The sequence below is a fragment of the Bos grunniens genome, chromosome 2 (assembly GCF_055505025.1).
Source record: "Bos grunniens cultivar Pamir isolate PY7600 chromosome 2, Bosgru_T2T1.0, whole genome shotgun sequence".
Taxonomy (NCBI): domain Eukaryota; kingdom Metazoa; phylum Chordata; class Mammalia; order Artiodactyla; family Bovidae; genus Bos; species Bos grunniens.
In genome coordinates this window covers 19,826,044-19,850,385 of record NC_141166.1, presented here as the reverse complement: position 1 = coordinate 19,850,385, position 24,342 = coordinate 19,826,044, and positions in this window count along the sequence as shown.

The following is a 24,342-nucleotide window of genomic DNA, read 5'->3' as shown; positions in this document are numbered from 1 at the left end:
ACCGACTCAATACACATGAGTTTGAGTAAGCTCTGGGAGTTGGTGATGGACAAGGAAGCCTTGTGTGCTGCAAGGAAGTGTGGCTGCATGGGGCCACAGAGAGTTGGACCTGACTGAGTGACTGAGCTGAACTGAACTGTTATCTAGATTCTTCAGAGAGGAGCTAAGCAGAGAGAAGGGAGAGGTGTCTCCCCTGGGAAGGCCCCATAGGATCCTGCTCAGTTACACCCACACTAGGTGACAATTTCTCTATTAATGACTTATGTGGATATTAACTCAATCCCTCCTCACATCAACCCTAGGAGGTGAGAAAATTTAATTGTGTCTTCTTATACAAATAACTGAACCCAGTTCATTTAGGTTACTTGTGTGAACTAAAAATGCCACCTGCCATATTAGGAAGCAAGATGTTGCAACTGTCAGCCACTACAGCCACCTCCCCACGCTCACCACCCTCATGCCAACCTCTCCTCCAGTGACCCCTGGGGGAACTCAGGATGGAAATATAGAATCTGCCATCAAATTCTCAGCCACTACCTAAGGTTTTGTTAGCCAAATAAAACATAACTCTCAACTTTTAGGTTGTGCCTTTTTTTTCAATAGACACTTGTAAAATGTTACAGCAAGAAAATGACTTTGTTCACATGATTTATGTGACTCAAAAGTCTTTCTTTTTTCTGCCACTTTAGTGTTTTTCCCAGTGTTGAAACATGATATATATCTCCACCCCCAGTACACACACACACACACCACACACACACACACACATATTCCATTTCACACCAACAGAGAGTGACTATGTCTCTCAGAAACAATAGCAGAATAGCTTAATGGAACGAGCCTCAGCTTCAATTTCCTTTAAAGACTAGTTTACTTAATAATCCATGTACATTTTGCCCTATATTCCAAAATAAGAGTGTATTTCATTATCTATCAAGAGAATGTGTCTTTGCTCTTGTTCTTATTTTTTCCCGGATAGTCTAATAAAAATCACCACCCCTCAAAGAAGGGCCACATTTACACTGTGCTTCTACAGAACCCTCTCACAACAGCCATACCAACCAGATGCATTCCAGGTGACGAGCATGATCACTCACCTAAAGCCAGACAACTTGAAGTGTGAAGTCAAGTGGGCCTTAGGAAGCATCACTATGAACAAATCTATGGGAGGTTATGAAATTCCATCTGAGCAATTTCAAATCCTAAAAAAAAATAATGTTGTTAAAGTGCTACACTCAATATGCCACAAATAGGGAAGACTCAACAGTGGCCACAGGACTGAAAAAGGTTGGTTTTCATTCCAATCCCAAAGGGAAATATCAAAGAATGTTCAAACTACCACATAATTGCCCTCATCTCAAATGCTAGCAAAGTAACGCTCAAAATTCTCCAAGCTACTTGTAGATGTTCAAGCTGGATTTAGAAAAGGCAAAGGCACCAGAAATCAAATTGCCAACATCTGTTGGATCATAGAAAAAGCAAGAGAATTCCAGAAAAACTTCTGCTTCACTGACTATGCTAAAGACATTGACTGTGTGGATCACAACAAACTGGAAAATTCTGAAAGAGATGGGAGTACCAGACCACCTGACCTGTCTCCTGAGAAATTTGTATGCAGGTCAAGAAGCAACAGTTAGAACTGGAAAAGGAACAACAGACTGGCTCCAAATTGGGAAAGGAGTATGTCAAGGTTATATATCATCACCATGCTTATTTAACTTATTTGCAGAGTACATCACACAAAATGCTGGGCTGGATGAAGCACAGGCTGGAATCAAGATTTCTGGGAGGAATATAAATAACCTAAGATATGCAGATGACACCACTCTTATGCCAGAATGTAAAGAGGAACTAAAGAGATTCTTGATGAAAGTGAAAGCAGAGAGTGAAAAAGTTGGCTTAAAACTCAACATTCAAAAAACAAAGATCATTCCATCACCTCCTATCACTTCATGGCAAATCGATATAGAAACAATGGAAACAGAGACTTCATTCTCTTGGGCTCCAAAATCACTGCAGATGGTGACTGCAACCACTAAATTAAGATGCTTGCTCCCTCCTTGGAAGAAAAGCTGTGACAAACCTAGAAAGCATATTAAAAAGCAGAGACATTACTTTGCCAACAAAGGTCCATATAGTCAAAACTGTGGTTTTTCCAGTAGTTATGTATGGACATGAGAGTTGGACCGTAATGAAGGCTGAACACCAAAGAATTGAGGTTCTTGAGCTGTGGTGTTTGAGAAGACTCTTGAGAGTCCCTTGGACTGCAAGATCAAACCAGTCAATCCTAAAGGAAGTTGATACTGAATATCCATTTGGAAGGACTGATACTGAAGCTGAAGCTCCAAAACTGTGGCCATCTAATGCAAAGCAGTCAACTCATTAGAGAAGACCCTGATGCTGGGAAAGATTGAAGTCAGGAGAAAAAGGGGATGACAGAGGAAAAGATGATTGGATGGCATCACCAACTCAATGGACATGAGTTTGAGCAAGCTCTGGGAGATGGTGAAGGGCAGGGAAGCCTGGCATGCTACAATCCATGGGGTCACAAAAGTTGGGCATGACTGAGCAACTGAACAACAACATGGCCATTGAGTCAGTGTTACCATCCAATTGTCCCCTTCTATTGTCCCTTATTGTCCCCTTCCATCCTCCATTGTTCCCTTATCCTCCTGCCTTCAATTTTTCCCAACATCAGCATTTTTTCCAGTGAGGTGCCTCTTCGCATGAAGAGGCCAAAATATTGGAGCTTCACCTTCAGCATCAGTCCCTTCAGTGAATATTCAGAGTTGATTTCCTTTAGGATTGACTGGTTTGATCTCCTTGCTATCCAAGGAACTCTCAAAAGTCTTCTCCAGCACCACAATTGGAGGGTCTATTTTGATAAAGGGTCAAGGAATATGGCATCACTTTCCAGGGATAACTGGCCTCTGTGGGGTGCCACATTCAGGGGCTGTATATATCTAAGATACAGCCCAAGAGCCCTGATGTCCTGAATAAAATGAGAAAGCACAGAAATGGAAGACGAAAATAGCTAGTGTGTGAAATAGCTAGTATTTTTGTTGTTGTTGTTATGCCATTGGTGAGGTGTAAGGATGGGGTGTGTGAATGAAAAGTTTTGCCTCCACATCAGCAAACAAAGGATACTGTAGCCATCAGCCATTGCTGCTGGCCCCACTGGTGAGCACTTAGGGAACTCAGAATGGGAAAGAAGCAGGCTACTGGCCCTAGGTAGCTAAACTGCATATCAAAGGAATGATCTCAATGAGCCCAAACTCTTGCATCTTTCCATGCATAGAAAAGTGCTAAATTCATTAACTTGAGATATCTGGTTTTCTTTAATTAACAGTAATATTTTGGTGTTCTGACTACCTGGTCTTTGTTGCAAAACTCCTTTGTATCCCAGCTCTTCTTCAGCGCAGTCCCTCAGAGCTATCTGAGAGGCTGCCTCCTAGGCTTGAAGTCCTTGGAAAGTCTGCCAAATAAATCATAACTCTCAACTTTTAGGTTGTGCATCTTCTGACAGTCAACAGATAATTGCAAGAATCTCTTTCCCCCCCAAGGCCTGATGGGCCCTTCCATGCAGAGGGGCTTCCTTACCATGACATTCCCACCTCCTCCTTTCTGGAGGGAAAAAGGTTTTTACTGATGAAGTAAACAGAGGAATAGGACATGTAGAGCCCTCCACTTCCTTTCCTTTTGCTCTCTGTAACTTCTGTGGCCAGGAAGCATGGGTTCTGGTCTGTTCTTTCATGCTATTAGTGTTACAGTGACAGTCTCATGATGTGAGGGTACCTGTGATGGTCCAGCCCTCCTGTAACTGGTAACAAACAAATGCTTTCTGAAAACTGTTCTTTTCTGGAAGTAAGCTATATGGAGAATTATTGAATTTCTCCTATAACAGTAAGTCTTAGTCATGTCCAACTCTTTATGACCCCATGGACTATAGCCCACCAGGCTCCTCTGTCCATGGGTTTCTCCAGGCAAGAATACTGGAGTGGGTTGTCATTTCCTCCTCCAGGAGATCTTCCTGATCCAGGGATCAAACCCATTTCTCGTGTGTCTGCATTGCAGGCAGATTCTTTTATGCTTGAGCTATCAAATGGGTATACCTAATTCAGTGGTTCAGTTTGACAAAGTTCATTTCCCGCTAGATACATGTCACATTCTTCAAAATCAACATTATTGTAAATTAAGATAGTATTTTGGTCAGCCATCTGCCTTATTCCCCAGCTGGTTCAGAACTTGGATGAGAATATGAGCGCTATTCATGGTTCCCTCCCAAGCTCTAGCTTCTTTGTGGAGAGTCAGAAACTTCAAGAAAGAAAGAATGGATTCTGTGGATCAAAATAGCACATAGAGAGATGTGGATGAGTTTGAGACACATGGCTTTGGGCCTTGAACTTCAGTACGTAATGTATGAGTGGGATGTTTTGACTTTGCAGCTTGAGAGCCTTATATTGGACCATTAAGTTGGTAGCAACCTGAGTTTGCAATTGACCTTTTAGTCTTGAGGTCTGATAGACGAGTCCAAGTTCAGTTGTGTGTCACTTGGAATTCTTTCCTTGACAGAACACTGCAGTTTGATGGTGATTCTGTTCACAAGCAAGCAGCTGTTGATAAAAAGTAAGGGCTGTGCTTGTTAAGCTGAAAGCAAGTGGTTTTTGGATCTTACCTGTTTGTGACAAATCCAAGCACTTCAATGGAGGCTCAGGCCCCAGAGACCAGGCCAGATGTTATCTAGGAAATTGACCCTTGTAAGAAATAGCCTGACTTATAAAAGTACACAAGTCTTTTCTCAAGCTTTTCTTCAGACGGCCTACCTGAGACAAAGATTTATTGTAGAGAAGAATTTTTTTCCCTATATGAGCCTTTCAGACATTAATTGAAGAAAGAGATAGATGGACTCCAAGTTAGACAATTTACAACCAGCTTCCCTTTTACATTTTCATTTAGAAACAATGACAGAACAGGGTAAACAGCTGGACTTTGCCTCCAGTGGATACTGGCAATGGCAGGGGCAGAGCGGAGCTGAGCCCTGCCCGTATAGGAGATAAGGAGACCACATATTTCTCATTCTAGATATCAAGGAGATCTTCCTTACTCAGTTCAGTTCAGTTCAGTTTAGTCACTCAGTGGTGTCTGACTCTTTGCGACCCCATGGACTACAGCACACCAGGCTTCCCTGTCTGTCACCAACTCCTGGAGCTTGCTCAAACTCATGTCCATCGACTCGGTGATGCCATCCAACCATCTCATTCTCTGTCATCCCCTTCTCCTCCCACCTTCAATCTTGCCCAGCATCAGGGCCTTTTCTATTGAGTCAGTTCCTCACATCAAATGGGCGAAGTATTAGAGCTTCGGCTTCAGCATCAGTCTTTCCAATGCATATTCAGTATTCATTTCCTTTAGGAGGGACTGGTCTGTCCTTGCGGTCCAAAGGACTCTCAAGAGTCTTCTCCAACACCACAGTTCGAAAGCATCCATTTTTTGGCACTCAGCTTTCTTTATGGCCCAGCTCTCACATCCATACATTACTACTGGAAAAACCATAGCTTTGACTATACAGGCCTTTGTCGGTAAAGTAATGTCTCTGCTTTTTCACATGTTAAGTTTGTCATAAGGAACAAGTGTCTTTTAATTTTGTGGCTGCAGTCACCATCTGCAATGATTTTGGAGTCCAAGAAAATAAAATTCCTGACTGCACATGTCTAAAAGGCTCCTCAAGGATCAAAAAGGGAGGGGGTGCCACCCCATAGAAAGTGGTATTAACCTACCCATAAGCCTCTTCACTAGAATTCATCTTGGTTAAGAGATGGGTATGCACACAGAGGAGGACCCTGAGTTAAACCAAATATGGACCCAAAGCCAATCAAGGCAGGATGATTGGCCAGAGGGAATCTGGGAAAAATGCTCCTTGTAAGTGATTCAGATTACCATTAGGCACAGCTTTCTGAGTCCACCCATGTGTCTATCCACATGTACCCTTTTTCCTCCTAATATATGCTTTTTTTGTTTCACTGCTTCCATCTCTGTGGAAACACGTCTCCCCAAAGCTGACAGGCCAGGGCCTTGTCACCAGCCACTGACCATCATGGTCTAGTGGCTAGGATTCAGCACTCTCACTATCGTAGCTAACTTCAGCTTCTGGCAAGGAACCAAAATCCTGCTTCAAGCCACTGCAGGCCGAGGCCACCCAAGATTATATTGAACAGAAAACCACGTGCTTTTTTCAAATGGCAAGGTCACCAAATACTCTGTGGCCTGTGACGCATTAGTGAGAATCAAGTTAATTTAACTCTAGGTCTAGGAGTCCCAAATTCCATTCTGCTTATAGAGTCAAGGGAAAGAATTATGGTAAGATCAACCTCAGATTCATGTGGCTTCTCCACAGGTTCAGAAATTGGGAAACACTTCAAATCAAAAGAAGCAGGTAAGGAAAACAAGGTAGTCATTCCACCAAACAACTTTTGTGCTGCAGAAGTGGGAAGGCTACCTAACCAGTGGGTTAGCTGTTACCATTTCAGCTGGATCATTCTGAAGACAGAAAAGCAGTGTGGCTGGGGGAGTTTTGAGGACCCGGCTCTGAATGTCAGGAGTATTAAGAGTGATTTCAACTCAGGAACCAGGAAGCAGCCATCCCTAGCTGAAACACAGGTGAGATTGAGGGGAAACTTCAGAGAGAGGCAGGTTTCACAGGCCTATCCTATGTGGTAGAAGGAGAAGTCTAGGACTTAAGATGCTCACTAATGGGCTGAATTTTGTTCCCCTAAAATTCATATGTCAGTGTGCTGACTCTCAGTACAGCATGATGTGACCTTACCTGAAGATAAGGTCTTTACACAGGTAATCGAGTTAAAATGAAGTCATTAGGAAGGGCCTTGGTCCAATATGTGCATGTGTGCTAATTCACTTCAGTCGTGTCTGATTTTTGTGGCCCTGTGGACTGTAGCCTGCCAGGCTCCTCTAGTCTCCAGGCAAGAATCCCAGAGTGGGCTGCCATGCCCTCCTCCAGGGGATATTCCCTACCCAGGGATCAAACCCCTGTCTCTTATGTCTGCTGCATTGACAAATGGGTTATTTACCACTAGCACCACATGGAAATCCCAGTTCAATATGACTAACCTTATAAAAAGAGGAAATTTAGAAAGAAAAATGCATAAGCAGAGAATACCAGGTGAACACGAAGTTGGCCATCTAGAAGTCAAGGAGAGAGACCTGGAATAGATACATCCTTCTCTCATAGTTCTCAAGAGGAACCAACTCAGCCAGTATTTTGATTTTGGACTTGTAGTCTCCAGAACTGTGAGACAATACATTTCTGTTGTTTCAGTTCAGTTCAGTTCAGTCACTCAGTCGTGTCTGACTCTTTGAGACACCATGAATCGAAGCATGCCAGGCTTCCCTGTCCATCACAAACTCCCAGAGTTCACTCAAACTCATTTCTATCAAGTCGGTAATGCCATCCAGCCATCTCATCCTCTGTCGTCCCCTTCTCCTCCTGCCCCAAATCCCTCCCAGCATCAGAGTCTTTGCCAACGAGTCAACTCTTTGCATGAGGTGGCCAAAGTATTGGAGTTTCAGCTTCAACATCAGTTCTTCCAATGAACACCCAGGACTGATCTCATTTAGGAATGACTGGTTGGATCTCCATGCAGTCCAAGGAACTAGCAAGAGTCTTCTCCAATACCACAGTTCAAAAGCATCAATTCTTCGGTGCTCAGCTTTCTTCACAGTCCAACTCTCACATATATACATGACCACTGGAAAAACCATAGCCTTGACTAGACAGACCTTTGTTGGCAAAGTAATGTCTCTGCTTTTCAATATGCTATCTAGGTTGGTCATAACTTTCCTTCCAAGGAGTAAGCGTCTTTTGATTTCATGGCTGCAATCACCATCTGCAGTGATTTTGGAGCCCAGAAAAATAAAGTCAGCCACTGTTTCCACTGTTTCCCCATCTATTTCCCATGAAGTGATGGGACCAGATGCCATGATCTTAGTTTTCTGAATGTTGAGCTTTAAGCCAACTTTTTCACTCTCCTCTTTCACTTTCATCAAGAGGCTTTTTAGTTCCCCTTCACTTTCTGCCATAAGGGTGGTATCATCTCAATATCTGAGGTTATTGATATTTGTTTAGGTACCCAGTTTGTGGTACTTTGTTGCAGCACTCCTAAAGGAAATAATGACTTTACAAGGATGTATGGATATTAGGTCACTGGATCAAGCCCTTACTCCATCCAATCTTCTTGAGTGCTGAGAAATAAAAATTAAGAGATTTTGGATAAAGAAAAAATAAATAAATTCAAATTAAACCTTGTGATTGGCCCTTCCACTATTGCAAATTTCTGAGCTTTGCAAGAAGGTATCAACATTTCTAATGTGCTTTGCAAGTACACTTGTAGAGATTTCCTACTAGATAAGGTAAGTGCAAAGTATCTAGTATTACCTCCTGCTGAGAAAGTACTTCCAATTCAGTTTAACTTTACAGGTCATGGAGCCTGGCTGGTCACTGGCGTAGGCTGAAAATCATCAATGGAGAAGCTAAAAACAGATTTTGTCCTTTTACCCTCATTTTATTGTTGTTCAGTCGCTACTGCTAAGTCACTTCAGTCATGTCCAACTCTGTGCGACCCCATAGATGGCAGCCCACCAGGCTCCCCCGTCCCTGGGATTCTCCAGGCAGGAACACTGGAGTGGGTTGCCATTTTCTTCTCCAATGCATGAAAGTGAAAAGTGAAAGGGAAGTCGCTCAGTCGTGTCCGACTCTTAGAGACCCCCTGGACTGCAGCCTACCAGGCTCCTCCGTCCATGGGATTTTCCAGGCAAGAGTACTGGAGTGGGGTGCCAGTAAGTTGTGTCCAATTCTTTGCGACCCCGTGGACTGCAGCACGCCAGGCTTTCCTGTCCTTCAATATCTCCAGGAGTTTGCTCAAACTCATGTCCATTGAGTCAGTGATGCTATCTAACCGTCTCATCCTCTGCCGCTCCCTTCTCCTTTTGCCTTCAATCTTTCCAGCATCAGGGTCTTTTCCAATGAGTCAGATCTTCACATCAGGTTGCCAAAGTATTGGTGTTTCAGCTTCAGCATCAGTCCTTCCAAAGAATATTCAGGGTTGATTTCCTTTAGGATTGACTGCTTTGATCTCCTCATTGGCCAAAGCATTCTTAAGAGTCTTCTCCTGCATCACAATTTGAAAGCATCATTTCTTCACCACTCAGCTGTCTTTACGGTCCAATTCACATCTGTACATGACTACTGGGAAAACCATGGGTTTGACTATATGGACTTCTTAGGCAAAGTGATGTCTCTGCTTTTTAATATGCTGTCTAATTTTGTCATAGCTTTCCTTCCAAGGAACAAGTGTCTTTCAATTTCATGGCTGCAGTCACAGTCTACAGTGATTTTAGAGCCCAAGAAAATAAAACCGGTCACTGCTTCCACTTTCCCCCTTTTTATCTGACATGAAGGGATGAGACTTTCATTTTATTCTTTAATTATTATTATTATTACTCTACCTGCGAGACAATTTAGGGTTTCCACAGGAAATTAACAAAAGTGTAAGTGAAAGTTGCTCAGTCGTGCCTGACTCTTTGTGACCCCATGAACTGCATAGCCCACCAGCCTCCTCTGTTCATGAGATTCTCCAGGCAAGAATACTGGAGTGGATTGCCATTCCCTTCTCCAGGAGATCTTGCAGACCCAGGGATCGAACCCAGGACTCCATCTTGCAGGCAGATTCTTTACAGTCTAAGCCACCAGGGAATCTAAAGCTTGAGACATGTAATATTGCCACTTTAAAATTGGAATATACTTATTTCACGACTTCTTTCACAATCTCAGAGAGGTTGACTTGCCTCGATGTATTTTTGGATCAGAAGTATAATAAAGAATAAAATTTTAGCCTTGAATAACAAATGACCATAGGATTTAATCTGCTTAATACACTGCATTATCCAAAAAGTTCTGGGGTTGGGGAGAACTACACCACTCCTCACAGATCTAGGAGAGTAACAAAAAGCAGGAATTGGTATTGGGAAGGGGACTCATGGACCAGCTCACTTCTTAGACCACACAGCACTAGGAATAAGCCAGCCTTTCTAGATTATTCAAAAGGCACTATAGTATGCATTTAAAAAACAGGAACGAATTTCATTAGAAAAGATTGTCTTTAAAGTGACTCTATTACTGGGAGACAATTAGATTAGACATGCTTCTCTACGCTCTCCACAAAACAATGGCAATGGTCTTCCCAGGAAGCCAGATTGACTCTGTCAGCCTCCTGCAGGCACGGCAGCTGTTTAAATTCACAGCCAGTTTTTAAAGAAGAGTTATAAGATACTCCGCATTGCCTGTGATCAATAAAGAGGGAGATGAGTCACATCTCTGGAATTACTGGGCCCAAATTGAAGCACATCGCAAGAAACATGAAACACCATTTAATGCAAAGTCAAGTGTCCCCACTGCTCACTGAAACCATTTACTTCTGGTTACAAGTGTTCATCTTAAGGAGACCTGCTGAGGTCAGCTGCAGTTCTACAAAAACTTCTGTTTGCACTGGTCGACAAGGGGGAAGATAACAATCTGTCTGAAGTGTAAAAAGTTACAAAATGGTCCCTGGATCTAAATTTGGCCAATATAGTTCAACGGAGCTACCCAGCATCCGCATGATATGCCCATGAAGGCTTGCTGCCCCAGCACCAGTCTGTCCTCCATGGAAAAGATCGTAACTGTACAGATGTGCTGTGCATTTCAACCAACATTTTTCCCAACACAAATCAGACCAGAACATGAGTCTCAAAAACACCCAAAGTGTTGATGTTTTTGTGTCTGAACAGTGGGAAAGGTTGAAAATGGATGAAAGGAAAGATAGAAGAATAAAATGAGGCCATCAGCTTCCAGTGTGGCAAATCCAAACCCCTTCCTTAGCAGAGTAAAGCAAACGTATGGGATAAAAGCAGCAAAAAAATTGCATTTCAAAAATGACTTAGAAAACAACTGCAGATATGAGGAATCCGATTATGTAACAGAAAATAATGCTGTGAAAGTGCTGCACTCAATATGCCAGCGAATTTGGAAAACTCAGCAGTGGCCACAGGACTGGGAAAAGTCAGTTTTCATTCCAATCCCAAAGAAAGGCAATTCCAAAGAATGCTCAAACTTCTGCACAATTGCACTCATCTCACACATTACTAAGGTAATGCTTAAAATTCTCCAGGCCAGGCTTCTGCATTACGTGAACCATGAACTTTCAGATGTTCAAGCTGGTTTTAGAAAAGGCAGAGGAACCAGAGATCAAATTGCCAACGTCCGCTGGATCATTAAAAAAGCAAGAGAGTTCCATAAAAACATCTATTTCTGCTTTATTGACTATGCCAAGTCTTTGACTGTGTGGATCACAATAAACTGTGGAAAATTCTGAAAGAGATGGGAACACCAGACCACCTGATCTGCCTCTTGAGAAACCTGTATGCAGGTCAGGAAGCAACAGTTAGAACTGGACATGGAACAACAGACTGGTTCCAAATAGGAAAAGGAGTACGTCAAGGCTGTATATTGTCACCCTGTTTATTTAACTTCTATGCAGAGTACATCATGAGAAACACTGGGCTGGAGGAAGCACAAGCTGGAATCAAGATTGCTGGGAGAAATATCAGTACCCTCAGATATGCAGATGACACCACCCTTATGGCAGAAAGTGAAGAGGAACTAAAAAGCCTCTTGATGAAAGTGAAAGAGAAGAGTGAAAAAGTTGGCTTTAAGCTCAACATTCAGAAAACTAAGATCATGGTATCTGGTCACATCACTTCATGGGAAATAGATGGGGAAACAGTGGAAACAGTGTCAGACCTTATTTTTCTGGGCTCCAAAATCACTACAGATGGTGACTGCAGCCATGAAATTAAAAGATGCTTACTTCTTGGAAGGAAAGTTATCATCAACCTAGATAGCATATTGAAAAGCAGAGACATTACTTTGCCAACAAAGGTCCATCTAGTCAAGGCTATGATTTTTCCTGTGGTCATGTATGGATGTGAGAGTTGGACTGTGAAGAAGGCTAAGCGCCAAAGAACTGATGCTTTTGAACTGTGGTGTTGGAGAAGACTCTTGCTAGTCCCTTGGACAGCAAGGAGATCCAACCAGTCATTCCTAAATGAGATCAGTCTTGGGTGTTCATTGGAAAGACTGATGTTGAAGCTGAAACTGGAAAACTTTGGCCACCTGATGTGAAGAACTAACTCATTGGAAAAGACCCTGATGCTGAGAAAGATTGAGGGCAGGAGGAGAAGGGGACGACAGAGGATGAGATGGTAGGATGGCATCACTGACTCAATGGACATAGGTTTGGGTGGACTCCAGGAGTTGGTGATGGACAAGAAGGCCTGGCGTGCTGTGGTTCATGGGATTGCAAAGAGTCAGACATGACTGAGCAACTGAACTGAACTGAACAAAAAGTAAATAGGGCAAGTAAACATACATTTGCCAGAAAGTATGATGGTCATGCCAAGGTGATTCTGCAGCTGTGGTTCCAGAGCTGGTCTAATCACCTAAAAAGAAATAAAAATGATTTCACTAACCCTGAATCCTTATCTGAATTTTCTTCCAATCACTTTGATCTGCTGCTGCTGCTGCTAAATCGCTTCAGTCGTGTCTGACTCTGTGAGACCCTGTAGATGGCCTCCCACCAGGCTCCCCCATCCCTGGGATTCTCCAGGCAAGAACACTGGATCAGATCAGATCAGTCGCTCAGTTGTGTCCAACTCTTTGCGGCCCCATGAATCGCAGCACGCCAGGCCTCCCTGTCTATCACCAACTCCCGGAGTTCACTGAGACTCTCGTCCATCGAGTCAGTGATGCCATCCAGCCATCTCATCCTCTGTCGTCCCCTTCTCCTCCTGCCCCCAATCCCTCCCAGCATCAGAGTCTTTGCCAACGAGTCAACTCTTTGCATGAGGTGGCCAAAGTACTGGAGTTTCAGCTTCAACATCAGTTCTTCCAATGAACACCTAGGACTGATCTCCTTCAGAATGGAGTAGTTGGATCTCCATGCAGTCCAAGGAACTAGCAAGAGTCTTCTCCAACACCACAGTTCAAAAGCATCAGTTCTTTGGCGCTTAGCCTTCTTCACAGTCCAACTCTCACATCCATACATGACCACAGGAAAAATCATAGCCTTGACTAGATGGACCTTTGTTGGCAAAGTAATGTCTCTGCTTTTCAATATGCTATCTAGGTTGATGATAACTTTCCTTCCAAGAAGTAAGCATCTTTTAATTTCATGGCTGCAGTCACCATCTGTAGTGATTTTGGAGCCCAGAAAAATAAGGTCTGACACTGTTTCCACTGTTTCCCCATCTATTTCCCATGAAGTGATGTGACCAGATACCATGATCTTAGTTTTCTGAATGTTGAGCTTAAAGCCAACTTTTTCACTCTTCTCTTTCACTTTCATCAAGAGGCTTTTTAGTTCCTCTTCACTTTCTGCCATAAGGGTGGTGTCATCTGCATATCTGAGGGTACTGATATTTCTCCCAGCAATCTTGATTCCAGCTTGTGCTTCCTCCAGCCCAGTGTTTCTCATGATGTACTCTGCATAGAAGTTAAATAAACAGGGTGACAATATACAGCCTTGATGTACTCCTTTTCCTATTTGGAACCAGTCTGTTGTTCCATGTCCAGTTCTAACTGTTGCTTCCTGACCTGCATACAAATTTCTCAAGAGGCAGATCAGGTGGTCTGGTATTCCCATCTCTTGAAGAATTTTCCACAGTTTATTGTGATCCACACAGTCAAAGGCTTTGGCATAGTCAATAAAGCAGAAATAGATGCTTTTCTGAAACTCTCTTGCTTTTTCAATGATCCAGCGGACATTGGCAATTTGATCTCTGGTTCCTCTGCCTTTTCTAAAACCAGCTTGAACATCAGGAAGTTCACAGTTCACATATTGCTGAAGCCTGGCTTGGAGAATTTTGAATATTACTTTACTAGCGTGTTGGCTTCCCTGGTGGCTCAGATGGTAAAGCGTCTGCCCACAATGCAGGAGACCCAGGTTTGATTCCTGGGTCAGGAAGATCCCCTGGAAAAGGAAATGGCAATCCACTCCAGCACTCTTGCCTGGAAAATCCCATGGATGGAGGAGCCTGATAGGCTACAGTCCATGGGGTCGCAAAGAGTCGGACATGACTGAGCAACTTCACTTTCACTTTCACTTTACTAGGGTGTGAGATGAGTGCAATTGTGCGGTAGTTTGAGCATTCTTTGGGGTTGGAATGAAAACTGACCTTTTCCAGTCCTGTGGCCACTGCTGAGTTTTCCAAATTTGCTGGCATATTGAGTGCAGCCCTTTCACAGCATCATCTTTCACAATTTGAAATAGCTCAACTGGAATTCCATCACCTCCACTAGCTTTGTTCCTAGTGATGCTTTCTAAGGCCCACTTGACTTCACATTCCAGGATGTCTGGCTCTAGGTCAGTGATCACACCATCGTGATTATCTGGGTCATGAAGATCTTTTTTGTACAGTTCTTCTGTGTATTCTTGCCACCTCTTCTTAATATCTTTTGCTTTTGTTAGGTCCATAGCATTTCTGTCCTTTATTGAGCCAAACTTTGCATGAAATATTCTTTTGGTATCTCTGATTTTCTTGAAGAGATCCCTAGTCTTTCCCATCCTGTTGTTTTCCTCTATTTCTTTGCATTGATCACTGAAGAAGGCTTTCTTATCTCTTCTTGCTATTCTTTGGAACTCTGCATTCAGATGTTTATATCTTTCCTTTTCTCCTTTGCTTTTCACTTCTCTTTACTATTGTGGGCAGGAATCCCTCAGAAGTAATGGAGTCAACAAAAGAGTCTGAAATGCAGCACTTGGATGCAATGTCAAAAACGACAGAATGATCTCTGTTCATTTCCAAGGCAAACAATCAATATCACAGTAGTCCAACTCTATGCCCCAACCAGTAACGCTGAAGAAGCTGAAGTTGAAAGGTTCTATGAAGACCTACAAGACCTTTTAGAACTAACACCCAAAAAAGATGTAGTTTTCATTATAGAGGACTTGAATGCAAAAGTAGGAAGTCAAGAAACACCTGGAGTAACAGGCAAATTTGGCCTTGGAATACGGAATGAAGCAGGGCAAAGACTAATAGAGTTTTGCCAAGAAAATGCACTGGTCATAGCAAACACCCTCTTCCAACAACACAAGAGAAGACCCTACACATGGACATCACCAGATGGTCAGCACTGAAATCAGATCGATTATATTCTTTGCAGCCAAAGATGGAGAAGCTCTATACAGTCAGCAAAAACAAGACTAGAGCTGACTGTGGCTCAGACCATGAACTCCTTACTGCCAAATTCAGAGCTACCTCACGCCCCTACGCCCGAGGCCAAGGGTGGCGGCCGAGAGGAACAACCCCATGCCCGAGGCCAGGGGCAGTGGCCGGGAGGACCAACCCCACATCCAAGGAGCCGTGGCTGCCTGGGCGCAGGAGGGCCTAGAGGAGCTATCCCACATTGAAGATCAGGAAGTGTGGTGGTGAGGAGATACCCCTCATCCAAGGTAAGGAGCAATGGCTGTGCTTTGCTGGAGCAGCCGTGAAGAGACACCCCATGCCCAAGGTAAGAGAAACCCAAGTAAGATGGTAGGTGTTGCAAGAGGGCATCAGAGGGCAAACACACTGAAACCATACTCACAGAAAACTAGTCAATCTAATCACACTAAGACCACAGCCTTGTCTAACTCAATGAAACTAAGCCATGCCCGTGGGGCAACCCAAGACAGGCAGGTCATGGTGGAGAGACCTGATAGAATGTGGTCCACTGGAGAAGGGAATGGCAAACCACTTCAGTATTCTTGTCTTGAGAACCCCATGAACAGTATGAAAAGGTAAAATGATAGGATACTGAAAGTGAACACTGGAGTGGGTTGCCATTTCCTTTTCCAATGCGTGAAAGTGAAAAGTGAAATTGAAGTCACTCAGTCGTGTCTGACTCTTTGTGACCCCATGGACTGCAGCTTACCAGGCTCCTCTGTCCATGGGATTTTCCAGGCAAGAGTACTGGAGTGGGGTGCCATTGCCTTCTTCGACTTTGATCTGAGAGATGATCAAATAATTAATCACTGAGAGAAATAATTAAAAAATAAAAGGTCTAACAAATTGTCCTTTTTCTTATTTAATGAGAATGATCATGAATCATTCAATATGAACATTAAATTTTTAAAAAAGAAATACCTGGGTTTTTTTTTAATTCAAGAAAAATAAATTTAGAAAATAAAAAAAGATTCAATTTAAGTAATGGATAAATAACCTGTTTCAATAATCAGCAATTAACACTGACTTAAACTTCCACTTTTTTCATATGAACAGAAAATCTAGTGTATACAGTGTTATTTGTGTAACACACATTACCATTTGTATTTTTGCTTTTTATTTAACATTATATTATTGGTATTTTAATGTTGTCTTCCTAGCCACTATTTTTTAATAGCTACAGAGAGCATCCCTTTAATAGATATATTTAATTTCCCTCATATCATATTGACTAGCTATCTTTTCTTTCCTTATTGTTTTTCCCATTAGTATTATAGTACTATTGATAAATTTATTAGTACTATTGACATTGTACAGGAGACAGGGGTCAAGACCATCCCCATGGAAAAGAAATGTGAAAAAGCAAAATGCCTGTCTGAGGAGGGCTTACAAATAGCTGTGAAAAGAAGAGAAGTGAAAAGCAAAGGAGAAAAAGAAAGATATAAGCATCTGAATGCAGAGTTCCAAAGAATAGCAAGGAGAGATAAGAAAGCCTTCCTCAGTGATCAATGCAAAGAAATAGAGGAAAACAACAGAATGGGAAAGACTAGAGATCTCTTCAAGAAAATTAGACATACCAAGGGAACATTTCATGCAAAGATGGGCTCAATAAAGGACAGAAATGGTATGGACCTAACAGAAGCAGAAGATATTATGAAGAGGAGGCAAGAATACACAGAAGAACTGTACAAAAATCATTTTCATGACCCAGATAATCATGATGGTGTAATCACTGACCTAGAGCCAGACATCCTGGAATGTGAAGTCAAGTGAGCCTTAGAAAGCATTACTATGAACAAAGCTAGTGGAGGTGATGGAATTCCAGTTGAGCTATTTCAAATTGTGAAAGATGATGCTGTGAAAGGGCTGCACTCAATATGCCAGCAAATTTGGAAAACTCAGCAGTGGCCACAGGACTGGAAAAGGTCAGTTTTCATTCCAATCCCAAAGAAAGGCAATGCCAAAGAATGCTCAAACTACCGCACAATTGCACTCATCTCACACACTAGTAAAGTCATGCTCAAAATTCTCCAAGCCAGGCCTCAGCAATACGTGAACCATGAACTTCCAGATGTTCAAGCTGGTTTTAGAAAAGGCAGAGGAACCAGAGATCAAATTGCCCACATCTGCTGGATAATGGAAAAAGCAAGAGAATTCAAAAAAAGTATCTATTTCTGCTTGACCTGCCTCTTGAGAAACCTATATGCAGGTCAGGAAGCAACAGTTAGAACTGGACATGGAACAACAGACTGGTTCCAAATAGGAAAAGGAGTACATCAAGGCTGTATATTGTCACCCTGCTTATTTAACTTATATGCAGAGTACATCATGAGAAATGCTGGGCTGGCAGAAACACAAGCTGGAATCAAGATTGCTGGGAGAAATATCAATAACCTCAGATATGCAGATGACACCACCCTTATGGCAGAAAGTGAAGAGGAACTCAAAAGCCTCTTGATGAAAGTGAAAGAGGAGAGTGAAAAAGTTGGCTTAAAGCTCAACATTCAGAAAACGAAGATCATGGCATCTGGTCCCATCACTTCATGGGAAATAGATGGGGAAACAGTGGAAACAGTGTCAGATTTTATTTTTCTGGGCTCCAAAATCACTGCAGATGGTGATTGCAGCCATGAAATCAAAAGACGCTTACTCCTTGGAAGCAAAGTTATGACCAACCTAGATAGCATATTCAAAAGCAGAGACATTATTTTGCTAACAAAGGTCCATCTAGTCAAGGCTATGTTTTTTCCAGTGATCATGTATGGATGTGAGAGTTGGACTGTGAAGAAAACTGAGCGCTGAAGAATTAATGCTTTTGAACTATGGTGTTGGAGAAGACTCTTGAGAGTCCCTTGGACTGCAAGGAGATCCAACCAGTCCATTCTAAAAGAGATCAGTCCTGCGTTTTCTTTGGAAAGAATGATGCTAAAGGTGAAACTCCAGTACTTTGGCCACCTCATGCGAAGAGTTGACTCATTGGAAAAGACCCTGATGCTGGGAGGGATTGGGGGCAGGAGGAGAAGGAAACGACAGAGGATGAGATGGCTGGATGGCATCACTGACTCTATGGAGGTGAGTCTGAGTGATAGACAGGGAGGCCTGGAGGTGCTGCTGTTCATGGGTTCGCAAAGAGTTGGACAGGACTGAGCAACTGAACTGAACTGATAGATAAATTTCATAATAACAAACACATATACCTTTAACCCTTGAACAATCTGGGTTAGAACTGCATGAGTCCACTTATATATAAAACTTTTGCACTAAATACATACTATAGTACTACACAATCCAAGCTTGGTTAAAGCCATGGAGGATCAACTGTGAAGTTATGTGTAAATTTTCAACTATGAGGAGGGTCATCACCGTTCACCCTTAAGTTTGTTGCTCATGGGTCAGCTGAATACTGATTAGTATGTGAGTTACATTTTTTATATTAATTAATTTAACCCAAGGGAGGGGACCTTGTGAAGTGGATGCTTTTATCCCCATTTTCCAGATGAAGAAACTGAGGAACAAAGCATTCTCCAGGTACTGTAGTAGAATAAGTTTTCTGATCCAGGCAATCTGGTCCTGAGTCCATGCTTTTGATCATTACTGTATACTTACTATGTGTAGAAATTATTTTTTTTAGATTATTTTTAAGATAGACTTTTCTGAGAAGCATAATAAATAGGCAAGAACGAATGAACATTTCAAAATTCTCAAAGTATGATCGCTGAATTGCTTCCTCAATTGTTACAAATATTGTACCATCATTTTCTCCTAAATCTCCATGTTGTGAAATCATGTATTCAATTTTAGAGATTCAAGACTCTGTGTGTATGCGCTCAGTCCTGTCTGACTCTTTGTGACTCCATAGATTGTAGCCACAAGGCTCCTCTGTCCACGGGATTTTCCAGTCAAGAATACTGGAGTGGGTTGCCATTTCCTACTCCAAGGGATTTTCCCTACCCAGGGATGGAATCCATGTCTCCACATCTCCTGCAATGCAGGTGGATTCTTTATAACCAGCACCACTGGGGAGATTCAACTATCCTATCTTTCTTGTGTTTTCCTTTGATCAACAAGAAATAACTCTTCAATTTTTCTATCAAATATTTTTCTAATAATTAACTATACTCATCTAATTTTAATGCCATCAAGTTAAATTATTTTTTGTTCTTGTGTGTTTTTTTTACATTTGCCTAGTTTGTATTTGTCCAGTCTTTTACTTTAGCCCTCCAGTGTCTTTTTGTTTTTGCTTTGCCACTTATAAGCAGTAAAATATTGAATTGATTTTAAAGGTCCTACAAACTCATATTGTTTTTCCACCACTTTTATACCACTATACCTCTGATATCACTGAGGATATCATCTATGTATTTATAATTAAAATTGATGGACAAATTGATGAACTTCCTTCTAATCTTGTCATTTTGGATACCTGAGTCCTATTTCATTTTGGATATTGAGTCCCTTGGACTGCAAGGAGATCAAACCAGTCAATCCTAAAGGAAATAAGTCCTGAATATTCATTGGAAGGACTGATGCTGAAGCTGAAACTCCAATACTTTGGCCACCTGATGCGAAAAGCTAACTTATTTGAAAAGACCTTGATGCTGGGAAAGATTGAAGGCAGGAGGAGAAGGGGAGGACAGAGGATGAGATGGTTGGATGGCATTACTGACTTGATGGATATGAGTTTGAGCAAGCTCCAGGAGTTGGTGATGAACAGGGAAGCTTGGGGTGCTGCAGTCCATGGGAATGCAAAGAGTTGGACACGACTGAGTGGCTGAACTGAACTGACTGAGTTCCATTTATTTCTTAAAATTAATCTGAAAAGTTTTCTGATTTCCTATGTTCTGGGAAGTTTAAATGTCATGAGAGTAATTAACTCCCTGAGTATCTGAAAGAACTCAAAGTAAAACTTTCTGGACCTGGAAAAATTGAAGGAGAGGAGAACATAGTACATTTTTTAATAATGAGTTTTGATGTATTTCATAGTTAACATGTCAATTCAGATTTTAAAAATTCTTCTTGAAGCAATTTTACAAATTTGTATCTTCAATAAATTGCCTATTTAACTGAAATTAAACATGCATTAACATAAATTTTAAATAATACTCTTTCATAGTGGAAAAAAAAAAGATTCTCTGCATTTCTGGTTATATCTACTTTAAGATTTCTAACGCAGTGTATCTATGGTTACTCATTAGTTGTTAGCCCACTGTATTGAATTTTTCAGAGCACTGGGATTTTAGTTAATATATTTCAATATTTCTTTTCTTTTATTTATTTATAAACGTCATTAATTTTTGCTTTGATCTGTGGTATTGCTGCTTTTTTCTTTTTTTCTCCCTAGTAGTGTGGTACTCTTGCTTTTCTAAGCTTCTTGAATTGAAAATTCTTCTTCGATTCTTTCTTATTAAATAACAAAGCATCAGCTACATTCCACAAATATTGATGTGTTATGTGATTATAATCATTGTATTTAAAACAGTTTAATGTGGTTCTTTAAAGTACTTTCACAAACTTTGTGACACTCTCTTCAAAAGGTGGTGTCTCATTTGCCTCCTGTTAGATGTGGCTGTTCTCAGGAAGTCATTTAGAATGAATAGAATAAGGTGGCAGGGACAGGGGGTAACTTCTAGACATAGGTCATAAAAGCTTCCTACTCTCCCTCGAATACTCCCTCTCAGGGTAATCAGCAGCCATGTTGAAAGCAGCCCTGTGGAAAAGAACATGTGGCAGGAAACCAAGGCTCCTGCCAACAGCCACGTGAGTGACCATCTTGAAAGTGGGTCTTTCAGGTCCAGAAAAGCCTTTGATGACAGCAACCTGGGCTCCCACCCTGACTGCAGCCTCATTAGAAACCTTTTGCTAGAACCACCTAGATAATTCTGACCCTCAGAAACTGTGAAATAATAAATCTTTAGTGTTTTAAGTCTCTAAATTGGAGGGAGGGTAAGTAATACATCAAAAATAAATCAGAGTTGTCAATTTTTTTTTTGACATTAAAGTTTTTCTGACATACACAGCATTGGATATATTTTTATCATGGTTCCCATTATAAGCCTTTTTCTAATGCTTTCTTGAAAAGAAAGTAAAGTTTACACAATTTCAACTATTTAAGATTTATTACATTTTCTATCCCATGGACGGAGGAGACTGGCAGCTACAGTCCATGGGGTTGCAAGTAGTTGGACACAGCTTACACTTACACTTAGCCACTGACACTTTCACTTTTCACTTTCAAGTTTTCTATGGCTTAATACATAATCAAATTTTGTAAATATTATGTGGGTGCTGAAAAAAGTAATGTGCATCTATGTTTATGATACACTCTGATAAATTAATATGATACATTATATTATTCAACCCCTATGGAAACTCATTTATATTTTATTTACTTCAAAAACTGAGATTGCAATGATAAAATCTCTTGTACATATGGTATTTCATTTCATTCCATTTTGATTTTGAACAAATTTTGATCAAATTAATGTTTTTGTGAAAAAGTTTCTTAGTAGTTGTATATTCGTTTTAAAATTCAATTTAAGGGAAACTTAAGGGAAACTTTTGAAAAATTAGTGTAATGAAAAGTTCCCATTGATTTTTTTTTTAATTTTATTTCCATTGATTTTTATTATGTTTATTTCATTCTTAATATTAATGCTGTAGTACTGTACTTTTACATTTTCCTGATAAAACTTTCCTCACTTTTCACACTTAACTTTTCTATCTCTGTTTTAAAGCTGTCTCTTGTAAATATCATTTAATTACTATACTTTGATCTGAGAGTGGTTGACTTTTAATTGGGGGATTTAATCAAATCACTTTTGCTTTTATAATCATGTAGTTCTAAGCTTTCCTTTTATTTTTAATTGTTCATGGATATTTTTTCTTCTTTTTATACATGAATCATTTTTTGCCTTTGTTGCTAGCCATTTTGCTTAAATTAATCAATGTTTTTGAGGGTCTCTATGCTAGTAATAATTTAAATAGCTCCCTTTAAATGTTTCATAAGCCCTCCTTAACTTACATTTATCTAAATATCAAAGACCAAAAATAAAGTGTTCATTTTTGGTTCTCTTTATGTGAGATCAATAGTTTAGTACACTTCCACTTTCCTTCATCTATTAATCTATTTGAAGTTTTAGATCAAGAATATTATATTTGTTCCATGACATGGAACCAGACTGCACAAGGAGATGAAGTTTTAAAGAGTTTTTCTCCCTTATAATGAGTGTCACTTTTTTTATAGTTTAACTTTTTGTTTTAGACTTCTGAAATTTGATCTTTTATTTTTCCCATCAAGGATTTCCTAAGAGATATTATGAAAATCTGTATTAGAGACTGCCAGTGAGAGTCCATTTCTCATTTTCAACAAAACATCTACTTAAGACTATTTCAAAACTCCTCTATTCTTCTCTATTACATCTACACTCCTTCTTAGTAGATAAAACCTTCTCTTATTTCACACACACAAGAAATCATCAGACAGGAATGCTTTCTATTTCCTGTGAATACATTAGTCTCTTTGTTTTCTTAGTTGCTTTTTATTCTATCCTTAAAATAAAGTTACATTTTCTTTATCTTCTGCAAAAAAATTAAAAAGTGAATTCCTCTTGGCATACAAATTATATGTGTATAGTACATATATCAAAATAATGCATTTTTAATATCCAGTATCAAACTGGATGTTTGACATGATGTTTTATTGTGTTTTGGTTTATATAATTTCATTGTAAAACGAAAAACGAATGATTCCTCTCAAATGTCAACATGGCTTGAATATTAGATAAAGTTAAGGAATTTTGCTGGAATTATGTCATTACATGTATGGTTTGCTTTAAAAGTCCTTCTCTTTTTAGACATGCATACTGAAATACTTATTAATAAAGTATATGATCTTGGATTTTTTTTTTTTTTTTTTTACTAAATATTTGGTGTTAAAGGATAGAAGTTGGGGAGGGTGGGTTGGAATACAGAAAAAAACAAATTGGACTTGGGTTGATAATTGTTGCAGCTGAGTGATGGGTATATGGAGTTCATCATGCTATTTTTTCTTCTTTATATATACTTAAAATTTTCCAACATGATAAGTTAAAAATAATCATTTGAACAATAATTTAAACTATTATACACCTATAATTACATAAACACATACAAAATTGATTTTAAAATCACTGCCAGTTCTTTACTGTAAAACTTCTTTTCTAAGTTTCTAATCATTTGGTGAACAAGTTTGGCTCTCTGGAAAATCTTTTTCAGGAATTACTACAGGTGGTATGTTTCAGACAGGCTGGTTAACATTAATAATATTAATATTTTAATATTAGATTAAAATATTTATTAATGTTTCAGTTCATTTCAGTCTCTCAGTCATGTCCGACTCTTTGCAACCCCATGAACTGCAGCACGCCAGGCTTCCCTGTCCATCACCAACTCCCAGAGTCCACCCAAACCCATGTCCATTGAGTCGGTGATGCCATCCAAATATCTCATCCTCTGTCATCCCCTTCTCCTCCTGCCCTCAATCTTTCCCAGTATTAGGGTCTTTTCAAATGAGTCAGCACTTCACATCAAGTAAGCCAAATATGAAAATGTGTCTGTTGTCTTCATCATTTGATCTGGATATTCCTGAACCCAGGAAAATTTTACACTGGCATCTGGTTTACTTTTATAAAGTTACTTTTGACTTGATAAAAATCTCCTTTGATTTAGAAGTAACAGGGACAAGCTCTTGACAATTGCTTTGAACAATTGTCCCAGTCCGAATTGCTAAATCAGGTCTTATAAATCACTAAAGCATATGCATTTTGACCTAGAATAGTTGTTGGAGTTACAAAAGTGCATTTACTCCTGTTCATAATCTCTGCTTGCTGAGCTAAAGCAAGTTGACATTTTTTCCTGTGAGGCTACTAAGACTTTCCTCTGATGACCCACAAATCTCAACACTTGAGTTGACTAGACCAACACAAAGAGTGGAATAGTTTTGTGAGAAGCAACATTAGCACACTCTACTTCTTCATTATCTTATTCCATAAA